Genomic DNA, 26,531 nt, shown 5'->3' with positions numbered 1-26,531 from the left:
GACTGCAACTACAAAGGAGATTTTCTCTACAATTACGCGCTAGCAATAAACAAAATCTACACTAATTACACAAACTACAAGAAAAAATCAGAAGATTCCAGTGAGGTATCCTCGGCTAAGGGTCGACATATGAAACGTCTCCTTTTTAACAATTATACATGACTGTGCTTAAACTGACACACTATATTTTGTTAGCGCAACGCAATCTGACTTTCAATAATCCCTACAAAAGAATGGGCCCTGACTAACAGTAAACAATACCTTTCACAAATCACTTACCTCACAAAAATCTTCGCTACTCAAGCTACTGCAATACAGCGAGCGCCACTACTGCCAGCTAAATAAAAGATTCAAACTACTGAAGGCACTAACTACTGATAGGGATAGTTAGCAAATGAAAGATATTAATAGAGAACAAACAATGTATTTACCTTGATATCATCATATATAAATATAGCAGTTCATGACAAATTTCAAAACTCCGCCATCTCTCTCCACACATCCACCACTGCTGGCAGCTCACCTCCAACTGCGCAACGCTACGCGCTGTTCACATCCAGATGCCTAACACTACAATGGCTAGTATTACAACAATGCAAAGCAGACACAGACTGCACACAGCACAGCCAGTGATTTTCATACAGAGGTGGCGTTACCAATAAAAAAACCTAAACAGCCTACTTACAGTAATTAACATTTTACAATGCAACAAACGGCACTGATTACGTATTTGTTTATATGTTCAGATGTGCTAACAAAACTAACGTGATTCCATTAAAAAAACGTAGGTTTGTGTTAAAAAAACATACTTCCGTGCTTTTTTGTATGGTTTGTATTAAACAATTACACTAGCCCGTCTCCTCACGTTCGGTCTGTGGAATCGATTCGTCAGTATTGGATGTGGTTTACGAAATATATCCAGCGGTAACGTTAGGTGACTCACACTGCATATATATATATATATATATATATATATATATATATATATATATATATATATGTGTGTGTGTGTGTGTGTGTGTGTGTGTGTGTGTGTGTGTCACGCACTGGGCCAAACTGCACGGACTTTCTCGCATATCACTGCAAGTTTCTCTTTTCTGGCATGCTGAAATAAAGCAAGAGGTGCAATCAAATCAAACATGAACTTAATTGAAGCTAAGGCATTACGATACAAATCGGAAATCACTGTGTGACGTTAAATACATATTACGCAAAAAGAAACGGTTTCCGACTGGCAAAAAAAAAAGTTAATTTTTCTGTATATACGAAAACCTACTTACTGAAACAAATGCGGAAAATCCTCAACACGAAATCCTGAAATTCGCCACTAGCACCTAACAATCAGCAAATAACGAGCAGATAGCACTACGGTACCCCCTTCTGCACATGGGCGAGATGTCGCTGCCTAGTGCTCATGTGCGGATTGACGCTAGTTCAGAACTACTCTCTCTTCAGGCAGACGGATAATGTGTCTGTTAATTATCATAGTTTCACCTGTTCTACCCCTAGATGGCTGTCACGCTAGACCAGTACTTTTCGCGATAGGTCGTTGTGTAATAGCCGCTTCACACTGATGTTGGGATTTAATAAACATGTGCCAGTCTGCAGTCTTCCTTGATCCAGTAAGTTAATAAAGAAGCAACCCTGCCGGCCGAAGTGGCCGTGCGGTTAAAGGCGCTGCAGTCTGGAACCGCAAGACCGCTACGGTCGCAGGTTCGAATCCTGCCTTGGGCATGGATGTTTGTGATGTCCTTATGTTAGTTTGGTTTAACTAGTTCTAAGTTCTAGGGGACTAATGACCCCAGCAGTTGAGTCCCATAGTGCTCAGAGCCATTTGAAGCAACCCTGAGAAGTGCCAGAACGATGTTCCAGTATGTCCTGACCGAAATTAAGTCGGGCTGCACGCAAGAAATAATGCATCTCTTAAATAAGCTCTAGTAGTTCACTTTTTATCCCTGAAATATGTTGATTACGAAATCTGACGTAAAACAATTACCTCCTACATATGAACCGCTGAAACCCATGTTTCCGGGAATATGACGCGTTCTTATACCTACAACGAAAATTATGAACTATGCAGAACGATTTAACATCCTGCGATATCGCACGCACACACACACACACACACACACACACACACACACACACACACACAAGTGTGAATGATAGATACTGACCAGTGGCAGGTATGCCAACAGCCATTTGTCATGAAATCCCATCCCAAAAGTATTTCCCCTTGCAACTGAAAATGTCAAATGATTTCGGGTTCTAAAAGTTAACAGTAACGTTGTATTATCAGTGCGTGGCGCGTTTTTTTCCTTGCATTACCTAAGAACGTCAGAAACTGGTGAAAATATGAACATATAAACTGTTCACAAGTATCTGATCGTTACCTCCCTGATGGCAAAATAATAAATACGAATCTCACGGAGATAATAATTTCTGTCGATAAATATTTCACGGATCTCTTGCTGATTCAAAGGTGTACAGTGACAGAACGCCGAAACAAAATTGACAATCGGCGCGGTGGCTGATGGGAGCGACTGCAAAGGCATTTCCCATTTACAACCGCTCCCATCAGCCAGCGCGTCGAGTAATGCGTGATAAACGGAAGTTGATAGGCGTGTTTCCACATATGAAAGACGATGTCTGTTTCAATTTCGCGCCAGCCGCATGAGACGGTGCAAGTCAGGTTTGCTTTAAACACACGCTGCAACGGTCGTGATCGCTAGTTGAAAGAGATTGGATATTGTGAGTTGATGTTCGTCAATAATACCTTTAAGGCGACAAAGACGCCATTCTCAACACATCACTAAGTTTGAAAGAGGTCGAGTAATAAGGTTACGAAAAGTTTACTTCAAGGAGATCTACAGTACAGTAAAAAATGGAAATGTCGTGTGGCTAGGGCCTCCCGTCGGGTAGACCGTTCGCCTGGTGCAGGTCTTTCGATTTGACGCCACTTCGGCGACCTGCGTGTCGATGGGGATGAAATGATGATGATTAGGACAACACAACACCCAGTCCCTGAGCGGAGAAAATCTCCGTCCCAGCCGGGAATCGAACCCGGGCCCTTAGGATTGACAGTCTGTCACGCTGACCACTCAGCTACCGGGGCGGACTTACAGTACAGTAATAGGGCTACGAGAAGTTTACTTCAAGGACAACTACAATACAGACGCCTTTGGCGTGCATTCCACTGACACCAGGCCGCCGCCGTTTGCTACTTCAGTGGACCGCGCGACTGCTACGGTCGCAGGTTCGAATCCTGCCTCAGGCACGGATGTGTGTGATGTCCTTAGGATAGTTAAGTAGTTCTAAGTTCTAGGGGATTGATGACCACAGATGTTAAGTCCCATAGTGCTCAGAGCCATTTTTGCTACTTCAGTGATGTGAAACGAGAACTCATTGGTGCGCAGGATGGACGACTGCTGTATTTTCTGATGAAAGCTTCTTCTGCCTCAGTGCCAGTGCTGGTTGTGTGTTGGTTAGAAGAAGGCTAGCTGAGGGCTTGCCGAACAACCTGTCTATGTGAGAGACAATGGTTCAAATGTCTCTGAGCACTATGCTACTTAACATCTCAGGTCATCAGTCCCCTAGAACTTAGAACTATCTAAACCCAACTAACTTAAGGACATCACACACATCCATGCCCGAGGCAGGATTCGAACCTACGACCTTACCGGTCGCGTGGTTCCAGACTGAAGCGCCTAGAACCGCACGGCCACAACGGTCGGCTGTGAGAGACACACTGGACCTGCACTTAGATTTATGTTCTGAGATGCGGTTTCATATCCCACATATCCCGACTGCAGAATTGAACGTCGGTCTGCTGAAACGACCTGCTGTGCTGCCACTCATAAATAGCATTCCAGGGGGTGTTTTCGAACAGGATAACGCTCACCCACACACCGCTGTTGTAACCCAACATGCTTCACAGACCGTTGACGTGTTTCCTTGTCAAGCTTGATGGTCAGCGCTGTCTCCAATCGAGCACGTGTGGGACAACATAGGACGGCAGTTCCACCGTCATCCACAAACAGGATTAACCGTCCCTGTATTAACCGACCAAGTGCAACAGGCGTGAAATTCCATGCCACAAACTGATATCTGGTACCTGCATGCACGTCTACACGTTGGCATTCAGCATTCTGACGGTTACACCGGTTATTAACGAACCAGCATTTCACACTTATCTCGAGGTTACATTAACCTGTGATCCAGTATTAATCACTTAAATATGTTACTTAGACAAATGTGTTCCCGAAATTTTACTAGTCTACATTAATTATTTCTTTCGCTTTGCGATTTTTCCTGTCAGTGTATTTGCATGGAAACGGGCGCTTGACTCTGAAAGGGTACAGAGAAATAAACTGATTCATCCACCATCCAACGTAGTCAGCAACACTGTAGGTGTTACTCCGTCACGGACAACCGACGTATCTCTAGTAGTGTATGAAAGTTCGATGATTTCGTGACGTGCGAACGAAATAAAGTACCATATGAGCTGCGAATTGTTGAGGCCATATGAGCTGCGAATTGTTGAGGGTGATGACAGAGTAAACTATAGAAAGCTTGAGAATACGTACATCTACGACGCGTCAAGAAATCCATGAAGCATTTACGCAAGAATGTCGCCACAAAAAACTACGATGTCATAGTTATACTCCAGCAGCACGTACCTGTTATAAAGTGGTCTTTTTTATTAAGAAAAATAGTTTTTCAATGGTGTTCCGTTTTATTTAATAGAAAACGATGCTTCGTCTCTTCCACCGTTCCGCCTTCATGAAACGCTTTCCATCACCCCTGACTGAGAACGGGAAGCGCCTTATTTTCTCGTCCGCAGCTCGTAGTCCCGGGTTCGATTCCCGGCGGGGTCAGGGATTTTCTCTACCTCGTGATGACTGGGTGTTGTGTGATGTCCTTAGGTTAGTTAGGTTTAATTAGTTCTAAGTTCTAGGGGACTGATGACCATAGATGTTAAGTCACATAGTGCTCAGAGCCATTTGAACCATTTGAACCTTTTTGTCTCGCAGGCGAAACAAACGATGAAGCATTGAAATAATTTGATTCATTGCCGTGTCAAAAGTCAGAGTTATGAACATAGAGTCCATTTTGGAACAGTGTCTTCATGTAATAATTTATAATTACTGAAATGTTGTCTCGGTTCTGGTTGAAACGGTTGTGAGAAACTTGGATACCCTTCATATGCGTGGAAAATGTGAGAAACAACGAAAATCATTAGCATGTCGGCTTCCTACATGCTTTATATCCAAAAGGAATCTGATAAGTAATATAGAATACTAGCGTTTCGCTTTCCACTTTATTGTAACTAAACGCTGACGTTCAACAGTTAACATATGGGCCAAAAGTGGGACACATCCTGCACCAACGAGATCGTATCGCAAATACGCCAATATCACAACTTCAGTACCATATTTTAAATTTCAAGAATTAAGATAAGTAATGTGGTGTCACCGCCAGACACCACACTTGCTAGGTAGTAGCCTTTAAATCGGCCGCGGTCCGTTAGTACACGTCGGACCCACGTGTCGCCACTATCAGTGATTGCAGACCGAGCGCAGGTCTAGAGAGACTTCCTAGCGCTCGCCCCAGTTGTACAACCGACTTTGCTAGCGATGGTTCACTGACAAAATACGCTCTCATTTTGCCGAGACAATAGTTTAGCATAGCCTTCCGCTACGTCAAGAGCGACGTTCACCATTAATGGATTAAAGTTAAGTATTCCACCAGCTACGTCCGTTTTTCTAATTTCCTTGTCCTGTTCCAGACCTCACGCCAGCCTGCGTGAGCTAAAACGCGTGCCTTTCGGCCTCCTCTAGTAACACGGTGTTGGCTCTCCTGCCAACCACAACAAGTAACGCCTTATTCTAGTTCTGTTTGCGTGAGTTACTCTTTTTCTCTGCTTCGTACACTTCGTTGATAAAAGAAAGTGTTGTGGGCTGGCAGGAGGGCCAACCCACTAATGTAAGAATAAGAGGAAGCCGAAAGGCACGCGTTTAAGCTCACGCAGGCTGGCGTGACGTCTGGAAGAGGACAAGGAATTTAGACTTCAGAAAAAAAGGAGGTAACTAGTGGAATACTTAACTTTAATCCATTAATGGTGAACGTAGCTCTTGTCTGTACATTCTTTACAATATCAATAGCAACTGATAATGGCGCCTTGCTAGGTCGTAGCAAATGACGTAGCCTAAGCTAACTATCGTCTCGGCAAATGAGAGCGTATTTTGTCAGTGAACCATCGCTAGCAAAGTCGGCTGTACAACTGGGATGAGTGCTAGGAAGTCTCTCTAGACCTGCCGTGTGGCGGCGCTCGGTCTGCAATCACTGATAGTGGCGACACGCGGGACCGATGTATACTAACGGACCGCGGCCGATTTAAAGGCTACCACCTAGCAAGTGTGGTGTCTGCCGGTGACACCACAGAAAGAAAGAAACTCACAGTTAATAGTCTCCCACACGTCCGAGGCAGGATTCGAACCTGCAACCGTAGCGGTCTCGTGGTTCCAGCCTGTAGCGCCTAGAACCGCTCGGCCACTCCGGCTGGCTCACTGTCACAGTTTCTTTTAAGAAAATGGTAGTGTTGTTGGTTTGTGAGTCATTATTTTAGCGTATCTCGAAGTGCTTGTCTTTGTGTCTCGTGGGGTAACATTGGAGTGTTAACTTGACAATGTGCTTGAAAGTTTGTTCTATACTTAATGACATTACTGAAACCGTAACGAAAGTTAGTGGGCGTGTTTCTCCAGGGGGTCTTTTCGAACAGGATAACGCTGGCCGGCCGAAGTGGCCGTGCGGTTAAAGGCGCTGCAGTCTAGAACCGCAAGACCGCTACGGTCGCAGGTTCGAATCCTGCCTCCGGCATGGATGTTTGTGATGTCCTTAGGTTAGTTAGGTTTAACTAGTTCTAAGTTCTAGGGGACTGATGACCTCAGCAGTTGAGTCCCATAGTGCTCAGAGCCATTTGAACCATTTTAGGATAACGCTCTCCCACGTACCTATGTTGTAACCCAATATGCTCTGCAGAGTATCGACATATTGGCTTGACCTGCTCGATCACCAGATAGGTCTCCAATCGACCACATGTGGAATATCATCGATCGACAACTCCAGCGTCATCCACAAACAGCCCTGTACTGACCGATCAAGTGCAGTAGCCATGGAACCCCATACCACAAACTGAGATTCGTCATCTGTACGACACAATGTATGCACGTCTGCATGCTTACGTTTAACATTCTGGAAGTTACACCGGTTATCAATGTACCAGCATTTCAAAGTTGCAGTGGTATGTCTTGCACTTGCGTCAACCTGTGACCTTCCAGCCTCCATCACTTAATTACGATACCCAGATAAATGTATTCCCTGAGCCAGAAATTCGACAGAAATGATGCCATTTTGTTCCCAAACCATTTAAGCAGCGATTTTTTTTTTGTGTGAAATTGTGGTTTCGAATATTTTGGCAGTTGGGGAATTGATGTGTCGTCACTGTGACGATTGTGTTTTGGTCTCAGGCGTGTAATGAACCACCCACGTCCCGTCTCCAGTCGCAACAGTGCTCAAAAAATTCTCACCTTCCAGTTCAAGTCGCTGAAGAAACTTGCGGTCACTGTTAACCTGATTTCTCTTGCGCTGATCTGTCAACTGTTTTGGGGCCCATCTTGCGAACAGTTTTCCGTTCGCCAGTGTTTCTGTGTCTCGTATAACAGAGTTCTGGAAAGTTGTGGAAACACAGCAGTAATTTCACCCACTGTCAATGGGCGGTCTTTGCAAACAGTTTACTTGATTTTTTGTACCAACTCATCAGTCGAAGTGGAAGGTCTTCCACTCCTTTGTTCGTCATGAACATTTGTTCTGCCTCTACTAAACTCGTTCTTTTCGGAATATATTCGCCATAAACCGTTCCTATTCGCGAAAAAATTTCTGAAGGTGTTAGTTCTTCGGCGAGTAGGAAGCGGATTATAGCACATGGCTCGTAGTTGGCGGGATTTCTTACTGTCATCTTTCACGTATCTGGACACTGCAATAAGTTTACGCTCGGTCTGGTGAGGGGATCCCCCTCTCCTCTCTTCCACTGTGTTGCCAACCATAAAAAAAGAAAGCTCATTATGGTCACAGGATACTTAGTTTGTGAACATGCCTCGTTGTTTAAATCTTATCCCAATAAGCCTCTATGCTCAAATGGTATTGCTCCAACCGCAGATCTTGAAGAATCAAAAGAATACCTATTTTTTCCCATTTTCGAATTCCGTGGAGATATTACAGTCTCAGCTCTCAGTCCGCCACACGTCTTGAGTCCCACCAATTCGGATCCATGTGTCCCATAACTTTATAAAGCAGATAATCCTGAACAAAATGATTACTAATTTGAACTAAAAACTTGCTGATAAAAGTATTTTATCCCTTTTAGCATGCTAACTTCTCCTCAGGTCCAATGCACATTCCTGCCGTTCTTGATGGCTCTCTGTTAATTCGAATAATAGTAAACAGTAAATGTGGAATTCAAAAGCCTGTTGAATAATGTACCTCTTGATCCTATAAACGTGATGATGATACATAGAGAATTGCTTTTGATAGTAGCATGTGCAATAAATTCATATTGTCGTTATTATCAAACCTCACTCTGTTAGAAACATACCCCACATTGCACTATCTCATTTTGTAGTCCGTCTCCTATGATGCCTCAGTGTGTTGATGTGCGCGGCACCTAACTGAGATGCAGAGACAGGGAAAGAAATGAAATGATCGTCTGGCACTGATGGCTGGGAGGCTCCATCTGGGGAAGTTCTGCCGCCGGGCTGCAGGTCTTATTTCAGGTGACGCCACATTGGGCGACTTGTGTGTCGTTGATGATGAGGACAACACAACACTCATTCCACGAGCGGAGAAAGTCTCCAACCCGGCTGGGAATCGATCCCAGGCCCTCTGTGTCATAGGCAAACACATTACCACATGGAGAAAGAATCAATAACTAAGAGGCAATTTAGTGAAGCTGTAAGTCACGTACCGTGGACAGCCCACAGTGCTTTTCCTCCTCTTTCAGATTCCTGTCACACAGTGAGTGAGTTTCATCCTAGTTACCAATTGCACATAATAATAATAATAAAATGACGCCAATTAGTGGGTCACTTCTACAACGTGAACCTAATTTGATGGGCATGTAAGGCTATATCCCAAACGACCTTACTAAATTGAACACTAAACTCCTCCCGAACAGGCCATGAAGGTCCAAAGGTTACCGACCGGCCGCCGTGTCATCCTCAGCCCACAGGCGTCACTGGATGCGGATATGGAGGGGCATGTGATCAGAACACCGCTCTCCCGGTCGTATGTCAGTTTCCGAGACCGGAGCCGCTACATCTCAATCAAGTAGCTCCTCAGTTTGCCTCACAAGTGTTGAATGCACCCCGCTTGCCAACAGAGCTCGGCAGACCGGATGTCACCCATCCAAGTGCTAGCCCAGCCTGACAGCGCTTAACTTCGGTGATAAGACGGGAAACGGTTTACTCATTGCGGCAAGGCCGTTCGCAAATGACCTTACAGAATCTCAAAAATAACTGCTATCAAGGATAGCATTGTAAAGCTGGATAAAACATTCCCTTTTTAATGGTGCAATGGACATTTTGTATTCTACTTCATGGACACTTAGGTGGCTGGTATTAATACAGTTAATTAGAACATTCTGAATAAGTAATACATTACTGATTACAACAAAACTTATTTCTGCTCGCCAGGCTCGGCTGTAGCTATGAAACTGCACTCGCAAACTTGAGGTTCAGAACACACTAAATGAGCCACGGATACTGAATGGCGGATTGGTACCTGTTCAGGAAGACGGCACTGTGGCTTCACTACAGTCACTAAAGTACACAAGTTCGTAGACACTTGTTGACGCCGGCCGGAGTGGCCGAGCGGTTAAAGGCGCTGCTGCAAACGTCGTGGAACTGTTCGTGCAGATGGTTGTTGTCTTGCAAACGTCCCCATCTGTAGACTCAGGGATCGAGACGTGGCTGCACGACCCGTTACAGCCATGCGGATAAGATGCCTGTCATCTCGACGGCTAGTGATACGAGGCCGTTGGGATCCAGCACGGCGTTCCGTATTACCCTCCTGAACCCACCGATTCTATATTCTGCTTTATCAAAGTCGGAAACGTGATGGTACGCATTTCTCCTCCTTACACGAGGCATCACAACAACGTTTCACCAGGGAACACCGATCAACTGCTGTTTGTGTGTGAGAAATCGGTTGGAATCATGTCAGCACGTTGTAGGTGTCGCCACCGGCACCAACCTTGTGGGAATGCTGTGAAAAGCTAATCATTTGCATGTCACAGCATCTTCTTCCTGTCGGTTAAATTTAGCATCTGTAGCACGTCATCTTCGTGGTGTAGAAATTTTAATGGGCAGTACTGAAGTAGCGGAGGGAATATTTGAGAATTGTTTTGTATCCAACTCCCACGCGCGAAGCAAAGAAGCGGAGTGGCCGCACTCTGTAGCGTGCTGGGCACGCTGTGGGATGAGTGAGAGGCTGTGACAGCTCTTGGGGCCCAGGGCAAACATGTTGAAATTACAAAGAACTATACTGATCTTGATATGTGGCTTAATGAAGCAGGCACTCCTCTCTTCACTGACCCTGCCTGGGGCTGTGCCCAGGTGTCTCGCAGAACTGAGGCCGGCATCCTCTCCAGGCCACAGACGTTGACGTCAGTGGCCCATCTTGTGCTGCGATGGCGTCCCACACAGGAGACAGCCTGTCGGATCTGTACGAGGCTGTGGCGGCGGCGTGAGAATGCTGTGCGCGCGGCATTCAATTCGCTGCCTTCGGACGGAAGTGTGGCGCCGAGACCTGCTGTAGTCGGGACAGCGTAAGAAGAGCCTCTGACTGCTTGCAGAGTTGTTGCCAGATTTTAGCTGCGAAGTGCAAGCGACTGCAGATGAAAAGATTAGCCGTCTATGTTGCTGTGACAAGACTGAGGCGTTGCCATAGATATGTCTATACAATCGTGTTACATTATTGGTTTGCCGGCCGCTGCGAGCGGTTCTAGGCGCTTCAGTCCGGAACCGCGCAGCTGCTATGCTTGCAGGCTCGAATCCTGCCTCGGGCATGGATGTGTGTGATGTCCTTAGGCTAGTTAGGTTTAAGTAGTTCTAAGTTCTAGGGGACTGATGACCACAGATGTTAAGTTCCATAGTGCTCAGAGCCATTTGAATCATGCCATCCAATATAAAGACAAGTTGTAATCAGACCAGTTACAGGTCAATTCAATTTAGGTTCCGTTTAGTCAAGGGTTAGCCTACGAGTTTAAGACAGGCGACAGTTTGCGGGCACTAGTTTTCGTGGTACTTAGATTTTTTTTATAGAGTGACAGGTACGGTTGGGCTAAATTTCATAAAGAAGTATGTAGTGGGCAGGTTACATAGGTGTTCAGCATCGGAGTCGGTACGTTCGTACGGAAGATCAGCAGTGCTGAGACACCCAGTCCCTTAAAGGACTAAATGCAGATTATAGGTACAAACCCAATCTCGAACCCATGACTCCAGCTGGCGGAGCCCAGTCGTCTCAGTTTCCGGCGTCGCTCTTTCTTCATGTGGTACTTCTGGCTTCCGGCTATGAGAAATGATCGTTGCCTGAAAATCCAGATTTATTTATATATAAGTCTCCAGTACCCTCATACACTACTGGCCATTAAAATTGCTACACCAAGAAGAAATGCAGGTGATAAACGTGTATTCATTGGACAAATATATTATACTAGAACTGACACGTGATTACATTTTCACGCAATTTGGGTGCATAGATCCTGAGAAATCAGTACCCAGAACAACCAACTCTGGCCGTAATAACGGCCTTGATACGCCTGGGCATTGAGTCAAACGGAGCTTGGATGGCGTGTACAGGTACAGCTGCCCATCCAGCTTCAACACGATACCACAGTTCATCAAGAGTAGTAACTGGCGTATTGTGACGAACCAGCTGCTCGGCCACCATTGACCAGACGTTTTCAATTGGTGAGAGATGTGGAGAATGTGCTGACCTGGTCAGCAGCCTAACATTTCCTGTATCCAGGAAGACCCGTACAGGACTTGCAACGTGCGGTCGTGCATTATCCTGCTGAAATGTAGGGTTTCGCAGGGATCGAATGAAGGGTAGAGCGACGGGTCGTAACACATCTGAAATGTAATGTCCACTGTTGAAAGTGCCGTCAATGCGAACAAGACGTGTAACCAATAGCATCCCATACCATCACCCCGGGTGATACGCCAGTATGGCGATGACGAATACACGCTTCCAATGCGCGTTCACCACGATGTCGCCAAACACGGATGCGACCATCATGATGCTGTAAACAGAACCTGGATTCATCCGAAAAAATGACATTTTGCCATTCGTTCACCCAGGTTCGTCGTTGAGTACACCATCGCAGGCGCTCCTGTCTGTGCTGCAGCGTCAAGGGTAACCGCAGCCATGGTCTCCGAGCTGATAGTCCATGCTGCTAAAACGTCGTCAAACATCCATGCCCGAGGCAGGATTCGAACCTGCGACCGTAGCGGTCTTGCTGTTCCAGACTGCAGCGCCTTTAACCGCACGGCCACTTCGGCCGGCGTTCAGAATTATAGAAGAGATTCGTGCTTATATCTGCATCCACTGGAATTAGATTTAATAGTGTGCAAGCTTTCATACAGCGTCAAACTTTAAATGGACTGGATATCCTCAGCTGCATAATAATTTATTATTAATGTTATGGACAAGTTTAGGAATAACTGTCCTGTAACGACTTCCAAATAACAGGTCTGAAATACGATTCCAGAAGGAAGCAACATCTTGAGATCAAGACGAAGACTGCAAATGTTCCTTTACAAAGGAAAATCCAGGAGAATCGTCCCTATTTAACCCTCGTACCACTGAACAGATGAGTCAGTATCAGCGGCGTTGAGAAACAGCTGACATCATTAAAACTCAAGAAATCTCCATGGCCCAATGGATTCTCTACCAAGTTCTATACTGAATTGGCGGCTGAGGGCTGAGTTAGCCCCTGTGTTAACTACAATCTGTCGTCGATCTCTCGAACAAAAAACTGAGGCAAGTAACTGGAAGAAAGTACGTGTCACATCCAATTACGAAATGGGTACTAGAAGTGATCCAGAAAACTACTATCCAATATCCTTGATACTGATTTGTTGTAGAATCTTAGAACATAATCTAAATATAATGAAGTATATCGAGCAAAATGACCTCCTCTATGCCAACCAGTCTGGATCCCGGAAACATGGGTCATGTGAAATCGAACTCACCCTTTTGTCACATGATATACTGAAAGCTTTGGAACAAGGCAATCAGGATGATGCATTATTTCTTGATTTACGAAAAGCATATGACTCTGTCTCACATTTACACTTATTATCAAAAGTATAATCGTTCGGGTATCAAGGGAAATTTTGAGACTGGACTGAGGATTTTTGGAAAGGGAGGACGCAGCAGTATCGTGGTTGGAGAGTCATCGACAGATGTAGAAGGAATTTCTGGTGAGCCCCAGGGAAGTGTGCTGGGACCCTTTTTGTTCAACTTGCGGAAAATATTAATAGTAACCGCTGACTTCTTGCAGATGTTGCAGCTATCTACAAAGAAGCTGCATAAATATTCAGTCAGATCTTGATAAGATTTAGAAGTATTGCAAAGATAGGTAATCTTTAGAATGTAAAATTGCGCACTTCACAAAAAGAAAAAACATAGTATGGTATGACTGCGATGTCAAGCAGTCAGAATTTGAATCCGTTAACTCACAGATACCTGGGTGTAACACTCTGTAGGGATGTGAAATCGAATGAGCACATTGGCTCATTCGTGGGTAAAACATGCCGTTTCAGGTGGTAGTCTTTTGGGTAGAGTACCAGGAAAATACAGTCTACAAAAGAGATAGCTTACAAATCACTCATGTGACACGTCCTAGAATGCTGCTAAAGTGTGTGGGATCTGTACAAAGTAGGACTAACAGGGGATATTGAGCGTATTTAGAGAAAGGCATATGTACGTTTGATCCATGCGACAGCATCACAGAGATGCTGAAGAAATGGAACTGACAGACTCTCGAAGATAGACGTAAACTATCCAGAGAAAGACTGCTTACAAAGTTTCAAGAAGAGGCTTTAAATGATGACTCTAGGAATATACTATAACCTCTGACCTATGCTCCCGTTGATATTGTGAGAACAAGTTTAGATTTATTAAACCACGCACAGAGGCATTTAAACATTCTTCCCGCTCTCTGTGGGTGAATGGAACGGGAAAGAAGCCTTAACTGGTACAATGGAACGTACCCTCTGCCATGCACTTCACAGTGGTTTGCGGAATATTGATGTAGACAAAGATTATTAGAATAAATACTTCAGTGATATATTCAGCACTAGTAAATATGTGCAGTATGCTTAAACAATACAGTAGGATTACCCAAGAAATCAGAACTTCAGCCGAAAAACTGACAAAAACACAAATTCACAAGTCGAAATTCAAAAGATAAATGACTGGCCGTAAGTAAACATGTAGCTGACGAAGTACCGACACGCGAAATGAGAACTTTGTGATCAGCTGTATCTCTGCAGTCAATAAAACCTGGACTCATGGCATATGGAATGTTTTATCCCAATTAATCTATATGGCGACCTCCCGAAATACTCACTTTTCGCCCTGAAACGCGCTGCGTAGCTCGAAGCGCGAGGCCTGAAACTTGCCGCCTTCCCTCGGCGTGCTGGGACAGGGGCGGTCCAGCCCATTTATATGACTTTATGCGTCGCAGCTTTCAGGGAATCCCGTTACTGGCACGCAATTTCCATGCAGACACACCCTTAACAGGATTCCCAGTGTGGTCTCCGGGCACGAGACATTTTTGCTGTCATGCACGCCATCAATTTTCCCCGAGCGGCCTCCCCCAGCCAGCAATCTGCCAGCATTCTCCCACATTTCTCCCTCCACACCGCCTCCCCCTCCCATATTCACACTACTCCTTCTCCTACATCCTCAACACGTAAACTAGGTACTAGCAAAAGAATGTTGAAGTTGTTACTGCGGTCGTCAGTCCGAGGACTGGTCAGACGTACCTCTCCACGTTAGTCTGTCACGTGCAAGACTCTTGATCTCAGCGCAGCAGCTACAACCAACATCTATTTAAACCTTTTCAACTGTATTCAAGCCTTTTCCTCCCTCTATAATTTTGGCTCCCACCACTTATATTTTATTATCGAACTGAGAAATCCTTGATGCCTTTTGATGTATCCTGTCAGTTCGGATCCGTTCTTTTAGTCAAGTTGTGCTTCCTTTTTCCCATTTAGATTCAGTACTTTCTCATTGGTTGCTCGATACACCCGACTAATCTTCAGCATTATTGTACAGCACCACATTTGAAGACCTCCATTTCTCTTGTCTGAAGTGATTATTTTCTACGTTTCACTCCTGTACAAGGCTACACTCCACTCAAATATATTCGGAACGGACTTCATAACACTTAAATTTTTAGCGGACTAGCTGAGTACCCGTCATTGCCTGTGTATGGGCCGGCCGGTGTGGCCGAGCGGTTCTAGGCGCTTCAGTCTGGAACTCCGCGACCGCTACGGTCGCAGGTTCAAATCCGGCATCGGGCATGCATGTGTGTGATGTCCTTAGGTTGGTTAGGATTAAGTAGTTCTAAGTTCTAGTGGACTGATGACCTCAGATGTTAAGTACCATAGTGCTCAGAGCCATTTGAAGTATTTTTTTTGAACCTGGGTATGTATACATTCCAGTCTTCTGTTAGTCCATCACTTCCTGTACTCTCTCTATCTTTCCGTCTCCTCTTACACCCCCTCTCTGTCCATCTCCTGCATCCCCTCTCTGTGTCCATCTGCTCCTCGGCTCTATGTACATCTGCTCCTTCCAACCCCCCCCCCCCCCTCCACTTTTCCTCCTCCCTTCTTTCGAAACCGTAATTTTATGTGTATCAAATTTTATTGAAATCGTTTAGAATGAGAATTTCACCCGTACCTTTGCCCATGTATGTCCATGTCAAATATACTTCACATATATTTAACACACTTCATACGTATTTGTACATACATTTCACCTACATGTCTAACGAGTTTAACTGTACAGTTTCATTTTCAAACAACTCAATGTTTATAACGTCGTATCTCCTGAATTGTATCTTTACATATGTTTGCAGGTGGGGATATTCAGGCGACAAATAATTGTTAAAACTAATGGTGAAACGTAGAGCTATACTTTATTTTGCACAATTCTCTACTATTTTCGGTCCGTGACAATTATCAAGCTTAGCTGGCAGCAGTGTGTTACTAGCTGTCGATATGGTCTTGCTGCTTGACGAAAACTATTGTGCCCGCATCTCGTGGTCGTGCGGTAGCATTCTCGCTTCCCACGCCCGGGTTCCCGGGTTCGATTCCCGGCGGGGTCAGGGATTTTCTCTGCCTCGTGATGGCTGGGTGTTGTGTGATGTCTTTAGGTTAGTTAGGTTTAAGTAGTTCTAAGTTCTAGGGGACTGATGACCATAGATGTTAAGTCCCATAGTGCTCAGAGCCATTTGAACCATTTTTGAAAACTATTGTACACAGTTATTACTGTGAAAAAGTTTTACGAACTATGGTGGGCTCAAAAGAGCAAATTACTTTTGTTTAAATGATGGTATAACTTTCCTGCTATTTGTGCCAGCTAAGCTTGACAATGGTCATTGAGCGAAACTGGTAGCGAACTGTGCAAAATAAAGTATAGCTCTACGTTTCACCATTAGTTTTAACAATTATTTGTCGCCTGAATATCCCCACCTGCAAACATACGTAACATCTGTATGTCGTACAATGATATAATTTTGCAGGTACATCCAGTGGCATGTGTAGGTACTGCCAGGGAAATGTTTTGTAAATAGTGTTAGTGGTAAAGAAGTAATAAATTAAAACGTCATGCATGATGCAGCGGGGTGGCCGAGCGGTTCTAGGCGCTACAGTCTGGAACCGCCGAACCGCTACTGTCGCAGGTTCGAATCCTGCCTTGGGCATGGATGTGTGTGATGTCCTTAGGTTAGTTAGGTTTAAATAGTTCTAAGTTCTAGGGGACCGATGACCTCAGGAGCTAAGTCCCATAGTGCTCAGAGCCCCCCCCCCCCCCCCCCTCATGATGCAGCTGATTTTCACGCATCTCATTGGTTATGACGTCAAGCCTCCTGAAGCAGGTGTCGGGTGACATAATTTATTCAGTGGTACATGGGAATACGGTCTGCAAAATGTGTCACGAACACAGTTAGAACTAAAGAGTTAATGAGCTAAGATATGATGCTTTATGTGGCAGTTTTACAGCACGAACACCGAAAATATAGTAAGCGATAAACATTTTTTGTTTCATCATTTTATGGGGTTTGTCAGCGAGGAAAGTGTCTTAACTATTTGAAATTATATTTAAAATTTGTTACAAATTACTAAGTGTTCTTATTGTCAAATACTGGATGACTAAAGTGAGCTTATTTGTGCGTCATTGGCTACACTGTTTTTTCACCACCATCACTACCCCCAGCCTTCTGATAGATAGATGATCCTTTCCTCCTTAGTACTTCTTACGAGACAGCAAGTGATGTATATACCAAGTTTGGCCGAAATTGGTCCTGTGGTTTAGAAGTAAATGAACATACATACAAACCTACATATACACTTACACCCATTTTTATAACATGTATGGATGTTAACTAATTCCCTACTTTTCTTACTACAGCCACCCTGCATTTTACATCCCCTCTACTTCGACCATCACCAGTTATTTCGCTCGTTAAGCAGCAAAATCCACGTATTGTTTTGAGTGTCCCATTTTGTAACTGAATTCTGTGGACACAATCCTTCGTTTACTTTTGCCGACGTTCACCATATACCTCTTTTCGAGAGACTACGCATTTAGTTCATCTGCTCTTCCAAGTTCTTTGCTATCTCTGACAGAATTACGCCACTGGCGAACCTCAGAGATTTTATTTCTTCTTCCTGAACTGTAATTCTCTTTCCAAATTTCTCCTTGGTTCCCCGTGCTGCCTACTCAGTGTACAGACAGAACAACAACGTGGCCAGGCTACAACCTGGAGGTCACTACTCCCATGTCCTTCCAAAATAACTGCATTCTGTCCCGTATATAAGGTGCAAATTTCCTTTTGCTTCGTAAATTTGTCAGGAGCTTTCTCTAAATCAATCGTCTGATGTAATAACAGGGTTAGAATTGCCACGCATTTCCCCGGAACTCAAACTGGTCTTTCCAGTGGTCGGCTTCTACCACATTTTCCACAGCCCTGCGAATAATTCGCCTCATTATTCTGAAGTAATTACTTATTACATTGATAGTACACTACTGGCCATTAAAATTGCTACATCAAGAAGAAATGCAGATGATAAATGGGTAATCATTTAAACAAATATATTATACTAGAATTGACATGTGATTACATTTTCACCCAATTTGGGTGCATAGATACTGAGAAATCAGTACCCAGAACAACCACCTCTGGCCATAATAGCGGCCTTCATACGCCTCGGCATTGAGTCAAAACAGAGATTGGATGGCGTGTACAGGTACAGCTGCCCATGCAGTTTCAACACGATACAACAGTTCATCAAGAGTAGTGACTGGCGTATGGTGAGGAGCCAGTTGCTCTGCCACCATTGACCAGACGTTTTCAATTGGTGAGAGATCTGGAGAATGTACTGGCCAGGGCAGCAGTCCAACATTTTCTGTATCCAGAAAGGCCCGTACAGGACGTGCAACATGTGGTCGTGCATTATCCTGCTGAAATGCAGGGTTTCGCAGCGATCGAATGAAGGGTAGAGCCACGGGTCGTAACACATCTGAAATGTAACGTCCACTGTTCAAAGTGCCATCAATGCGAACAAGAGGTGACCGAGACGTGTAACCAATGGCACCCTACACCATCACGCCGGGTGATACGCCAGTATGGCGATGACGAATACACACGTCCCATGTGCATTCACCGCGATGTCGCCAAACACGGATGGGACCATCATGATGCTGTAAACAGGATTCATCCGAAAAAAATGACGTTTTGCCATTCATGCAGCCAGGTTCATCGTAGACTAGACTACACCATCGGAGGCGTTCCTGTCTGTGATGCAGCGTCAAGGGTAACCGCAGCGATGGTATCCGAGCTGATAGTCCATGCTGCTGCAAACGTCGAACTGTTCGTACAGATGGTTGTTGTCTTGCAAACGTCCCCATCTGTTGACTCAGGGACCGAGACGTGGCTGCACGATCCGTTACAGCCATGCGGATAAGATGCCGGTCATCTCGACTGCTAGTGACACGACGCCTTTGGGATCCAGCACGACGTTCCGTGTTGCCTTCCTGAAGCCACCGATTCCATATTCTGCTAACAGTCATTGGATATCTACCAGCGCGGCTACAATCCGACCTTTATCAAAGTCGTAAACGTGATGGTACGCATTTCTCCTCCTTACACGAGGCATCACAACAACGTTTCACCAGGCAACGCCGGTCAACTGCTGTGTGTGTATGAGAAATCGGTTGGAAACGTTCCTCAAGTCAGCACGTTGTAGGTGTCGCCACCGGCGCCAACCTTGTGTGAATGCTGTGAAAAGCTAATCATTTGCATATCACAGCATCTTCTTCCTGACGGTTAAATTTCGCGTCTGTAGCACGTCATCTTCGTGGTGTAGCAATTTTAATGGCCAGTAGTGTAGTTTAATATTCACTCTTCTAGCACTTGCTTTCAACTTGTGTGTAAAATCTATGATACTGGAGAAGTACCATTGCCGTTCATCATCCAAACACTCCCAAAGTCGCTGAGCAGATAAATGCGAGAACTATCGTACAGTCGATATGACAGCTGATGCGTCCAAGTTGTTGGTTAGAATAACCACAAGAGGATGGTAACGTAATGCACGGAGCAAGCCTCTGTATTCTGGCCCAGATGGGCTATTCGAAACCTACTGACCGGAAGCGTCACTCGCTACCAGTGGCGTCATATGGATATGGTATGGAGGACCGTGGGGGGAGCGCACCACTCTCCTCTTCGTTGTTGGATCTCTTGTCCTTGGGGCAGTTACTTCTCTATCAGACAGCCTTTCAGTTCGCCGCATTTGACGCAATACACACCGTTCCAGTCTCCCCACCAAGGAAATGTCCGTAGGATTATGGAATTCGTACACAGTTCCTCCATACAGCAGTAGAACACGCTGAGCACTGAGCTACAGATGAGGATAAGGTAATGTACAACCTGTGTAAATTACATGCACGTGTTCAACAAGTAATGCAACACATTTTTTTTCTGAAAGCAGTTTGGTTTCATTCAAGATTCGAGTACACCATATTATTCCCCACTCTTGTGGCTGTAAATTCCTATTTTTCAGCATAACCTCCGTTCAATGCGACGGCATTACGGCACATTACTGAAGGGACACCATGCCCTCACAGTACCACTCTATAGACGGACGTCGGTGTCAACGTCCTGCTGCATCAGCAAGCTCGTCATCATCCACGTACTGCATCCTGCGAAGTGCATCCTTCACTGGGCCAAATAGGTGGACGCCGGAAGGTGCGAGATTGTGACTGTAGGATGGATGAGAGTGAAGAGTCCAGTGAAGTTCTGTGAGCTCCTCTCGGATGCACAGACTTGTCTAAGGCGTTGCGTTGTCGTGGAGAAGGAGAATTTGTTTTGCATTTTTTTTTTTTTTTTTTTGACGAAGAACGCGTGAAGTTGTTTCTTCAATTTCCTGATGGTGTGTGCGGCCGGCTGGCACTCGGGAGATCGGACAGGTCTGCTCGACCTCTTTTGTGCGTAAATTACTCTTCCACAGGATTCTTGTAGTAGTTTCCACTCTTGTCTCCGCCTACAACACGCCATTTCCACCTTAAATCGATCCGACAAGAAATTTTGCGACCGAGGATTGTAAGTGCAGTTATCTATCACTGATTGCACAGTCACAAGTTATTGGATACTTTCATCTTTTTTGCTACTGCTTTTGTCCCGCATCGCACGCAGGTTCAGAAAGGCTACGCACGGAATTGGCATGGTTAATTTTTTTAAGGGGTGGCCGGATGCCCTTCCTGCCGCCTACCCATATCCCCCAGGGTCGGAATCAGAGTACCCCAGCTGTCTGCATCCAGTGTAAATCATGGAATAGTGCGAATGTGTTTCATATGCCTGCAAATCGTGGAACTGAGGCGGGACGTGGGGACCAGCGAGGTATTCAACTAGTGCTATGTGGAAAACCGCCTAAAAACCACATCCAGGCTGGGCGGCACAAAGGCCCTCGTCGTTAATCTGCCAGGCAGATTCGATCCAGCCCGGCGCGCCTATCCGAGACAAGGAAGCAGCGCATTAGCGCTCTGGGTAACCTGGTGGGTTTATTAGACACTTTCATCTGCATTATATTTATTTATGTTATGGTCGAATGCGAATCTCTTCGCCAGGAGCTGATCATCTGCAAGGATCTCTGTGTTAAATGAGAGATTTCTAATGATTTCAGCAATCCGTACTAAATGCCTCATAGGCCAGTTGATTAAGAACGGACTTGCCCGACATTCTAGTAAGCGTTTCCAACAGATTTTTATATACGTTGTATTATGGAAAGTATGACACCTTTATAAGTGCAGAATCGACCCCTAGACTCCAAAACAGTCGGGATCCGTCAGTATAAGAGCAGGAGGGGAGCATTCTGTTGTAAGCAGAGAAGCACAACCAGCATCAGCTATTCGCGAGTTTAGCAATCGGTCGTTTCAGTGGTCTTCTTCAAAGAAGTGCTCGCCAAAGTATTCCGCACTGAGCACGAAATAGTTACTACGACCAGAAATTACATACGCTCATAACTCTCAAACTATTTAATTTAGAAACACCGAACTTTCATTATAATGTTAGTGACTGCAGTCGCTTCAGTCACGAGGCATTCGAACCGCAATTAACTCATTAAAAATGGTTCAAATGGCTCTGAGCACTATGCGACTTAACTTCTGAGGTCATCAGTCGCCTAGAACTTAGAACTAATTAAACCTAAGTAACCTAAGGAGATCACACACATCCATGCCCGACGCAGGATTCGAACCTGCGACCGTAGCGATCGCTCGGTTTCAGACTGCAGCGCCTAGAACCGCACGGCCACTCCGGCCGGCAATTAACTCATTATTTCGGAAGAGTAGGTTCTAGGACGCCACACACAATAAAAGTAACATAGATTAGTGAATAGTAAAAAATATTACTCTACTTTGGGAACGCTCGTTACAACAATTGTTCACTTCGGACGTGAGCTATTCATTAGGTATCAACTGTTTCACAAATCTATCACAGACATTGCAATCTATCTAAAACTTCCCAAATCGGCTGTCGGCGATGTGACTGTGAAGTGGAAACGTGAAGAGACAACCGCGACTAAACCTAGAGCAAACATACCTCAAGAACTGCAGGACAGGAAACGTCGAGCAATGCGGAGGGTGGTTGTAAAAACTCTCATGAAATCAGCGGGAGAGATCATGAGTGATATCCACAATTCTACCAGCAGGCCAGCTGGCACACAGTGCATGGGGTAGAATGGAGTAATATGGCCGAGCAGCTCCTCGTAATCCACACATTTCCGTAGGGACTGCAAAGCAACACTTGAGGTAGTGTAAGAAGCGACGACACAGGACAGTGGAGGACTAGGAACGAGCGATTTTGAGTGATGAATCACGCTATAGCCTGTGGCAATCCGGTAGAGGTGTCTGGCGAATGTCTGGAGAGCTCTACCTCCCACCGTGTGAAGTGACAGCTGTGAAGCGCGGAAGAGGTGATGTGTGGGGGTGATTTTCGTTGTCACGATATGGTCCCTGTTTGGCACTTAGGAAGACCCCAGATGCGGTTCGATATCAGAACATTTTTACAATTTAGTGGTGGCCTCCGCAGCCTTTCAGCTTCAACTACTCGCTGACGATCTGTGGCAGTCGGAGGAACTACCATAATATTTCCAGGTTAGATGACCAATATGTCCGTTATTTTTGTCCTACTACTTGCACCATCATTGAAACAGATGACAGCATCCATCACACCTATTTTGAGTACCGTCCTTCCAACAAACGCTGTTTTTGGTACTTGTTGCCACACATAGCTGTTGAAACTCTTATTATGGTTCTCTGTGTGGCCATGTAGCCATCTGCTAAATAATTTCGTATCTGCAAAGTCCCTGTATATTGACTTTATTGTTTGCATGACTGTGGTAGTGCGACAGTGAACTGAAAGGACACGTGGCTGGAGTACAGACTTTTGTTCAAAGAGCATTTAAGAACAAATAAACAGTTTGAAAGTAGATAATGCACACATTTTTGGAAACTGGAGAAATTTGTCTTTCAGATGGAAATAATTTTTTTCTATTTTTTACTCATTTTCACGTCCAGGTCCCCTTAAGTAAACGTGCACGAGCAGAAGTTGTAAATTGAAGCGACTCTTGCTAGGGAATTCATGCAGAACCTTAACCGTGTCTTGAAGTCGTCGAGTGAGACAGAAACAGTGGCCGATGCATTGTGATTAGTCTTCATTACAAAGAGAACAGTGTATAGAGTTATTGTGGGTGGACAAATACCGTCTGCCTAGAGATTTAAATGGTACTATTAGTTTGGAATTGTCCTTCGAACATCAAGACAGAAAATTAGTTTTCTTCCGACTTCAGTTCATAGGACATTATTTAGTTCGTGTTCATGGAACTGCAGTCAACGTCGGACAGATAGGCCACAAACCTGCATTGCACAATTGTTGTAACGAGCGTTCCCAAAGTAGAGTAGTATTTTTTACTATTCACTAATCTATGTTACTTTCATTGTGTGTGGCGTCCTAGAACCCACTCTTCCGAAATAATGCGTTAATTGCCGGCCGGAGTGACCGTGCGGTTCTAGGCGCTGTAGTCTGAAACCGAGCGACCGCTACGGTCGCAGGTTCGAATCCTGCCTCGGGCATGGATGTGTGTGATGTCCTTAGGTTAGTTAGGTTTAATTAGTTCTAAGTTCTAGGCGACTGATGACCTCAGAAGTTAAGTCGCATAGTGCTCAGAGCCATTTGAACCATTTTTAATGAGTTAATTGCGGTTCGAATGCCTCGTGACTGAAGCGACTGGAGTTACTAACATTTTAATGAAAGTTCGGTGTTTCTAAATTAAATAGTTTGAGAGTTATGAGCGTGTGTAATTTCTGGTCGTAGTAACTATTTCGTGCTCTGTGCGGAATACTTTGGCGAGCACTTCTTTGAAGAAGACCACTGAAACGACCGATTGCTTAACTCGCGAATAGTTGTGAGTCTGTTACTGTTAGAATGTGAAAATTAGTCGGGTCGGACTTGCAAAAATTCTGGCTGTTTTTCGAGTGAAACTATGTTGTACAGACAGTGAACTTCGAATCATAGAGCATTACCTTATTAAATACGGACTTGATAGCCATTTCATGTATTTCCATATCAATAAAAAGCAGATTCAGTCCAATTTTAGATGCTTTCTGCAAGTAGACTGCAGCCTCCAAACGCCCTTTTTTTGTAAAAATGTTCATCAACGCTGCTTTACACTGCCTAGCACGTATCTGCTACTACGGAGTGAAGGGACGTCGGAAAGAAGCATACCGAGGTAGGTGGACTTTCGGAAAGTGAACGAGAGAATACAGACGACCGACCCCGCCCAGCCGCAGCTTTTGGGGAAAAATGGGCTGCAGTTTCGTCCACCGATGTTCCTACACGTCATTGAAAATGTCCCCAGCAGAACTTAAGTCGTGGTAAAGGCGAAGGGACGACACGGCCCACATTAATGACCACTAACAGGTTCTGGATTCTTTTGATCACACAATATATATTATCAAAAAGGTCAACCAACCACCCGGTTCCAATTGCAACTTGCCATCTAACAACTTCCAGGAACAACGAAGATGTTATTTTCAGTATTTCACATAATCATTGATAGAGTTTAAAAAATAAAAATGCTGTCACAATCTACTCACTAAGAAGCTTAATTTCACGTTAAAAGTTGAGCAAAGTATTTCAACTATTATAGTTAGAACCTGTGTTTGTGTTTGGAGACAGTATAACTGTAGGCGCACAAATTACCGAAAGTATAGTCACGCAGTATTTAAGAATGAGAGCGCTAAGTAACTTCCAAAAAACTTTGTACGTAATCTGAAATCTTTACAAAACATTCTCTCGTGAACACTCCAACAGAATATTGAAAGGAAAGAACTTTTCACTCTTAGGATGTTTCCGCTGTTCATGAATCTTTAGTCAGCCATTACGTTATAATTTGTTACTTCTTTAGTACAACAGACTAAACTAAACTCCGTCCGAACAGGCCATGAAGGCCCAACTGTACCGACCGGCCGCCGTGTCATCCTCAGCCCACAGGCGTCAGTGGATGTGGATCTGAAGGGTCATGTGGTTAGCACACCCATCTCCCTGCCGTATGTGAGTTTACAAGACCGTAGCCGCTACTTTTCAATCAAGTAGCTCCTCAGTTTGCTTCAAAAGGGCTGAGTGTACCCCGCTTGCCAACGGCGCTCGGCAGACCGAACGGTCATCCATCCAAATGCTAGCCCAGCCCGGTAGCGCTTAACTTCGGTGATCTGAAGGGAACCAGTGTTGCCACTGCGGCGATACAGTATAAATCTCCAGTAGAGTTTGCAGACGGTGCGGCTGCTACGGTCGTAGGTTAGAATCCTGCCTCGGGCATGGATGTGTGTGATGTCGTTAGGTTAGTTAGGTTTAAGTAGTTCTAAGGCTAGGAGACTGATGATCTCAGATGTTAAGTCCCATAGTACTCAGAGCCATTTGAACCATTTTGGAGACGGTATCCGCATATACCAATGAATATACCAGCAAATTATATCATTGCGAGACGCACAGTTCAGAAGATAGGACGTCACAAACACTGAGTTGTATGAGAAACCAGATTTAACTGAAAATGGAGAGCATCTTACCAAGACTATATTCGTCCTGTGTTTCATAAACTAGCAACTTCTAACAGACTATAAACTTAGTTTCAAATCTTTTCTAAACTTTTTCTCGCTTACATGCTTAATGTCAAATATTTAACACATAAATTCTTCTTCAAGTAATCAGAAGAATGGAGCAGTTTGAGGCGTGGGGGATATATTCTTTAAAAAATGTAAGTTTACTGGCAAATTCTAAGAGCTGAATTCAGATAATCTTTCACCGGCCTGAGTGAAACTGCTCAATAATGAACATATAAGGGGCAATCAAATGAAAAGAGACGCGTGGAAAAAGGTAAGTATCCTGTTCATTATATTAAAAGTAATCGCCATTATAGTTAATACATTTAACCCAACTTGAGAGAATGTCACGACCAGAAAATATCGAAATCGTCTGGCCATTACTATGGGCTCTTTCATTGCTCTGGGAGATGATTCATTGGAATTACAACTTGAGATATCAGTTCCCTTTATTACATGAATGACAAAAAGATTTATTTAAATTGATGCAATCCCTTGCAACACGAGTGCCTGATAATTTACAACTG

The sequence above is a fragment of the Schistocerca serialis genome, chromosome 1 (genome assembly GCF_023864345.2).
Source record: "Schistocerca serialis cubense isolate TAMUIC-IGC-003099 chromosome 1, iqSchSeri2.2, whole genome shotgun sequence".
NCBI lineage: Eukaryota > Metazoa > Arthropoda > Insecta > Orthoptera > Acrididae > Schistocerca > Schistocerca serialis.
Note: the sequence above shows the minus strand (reverse complement) of the source record.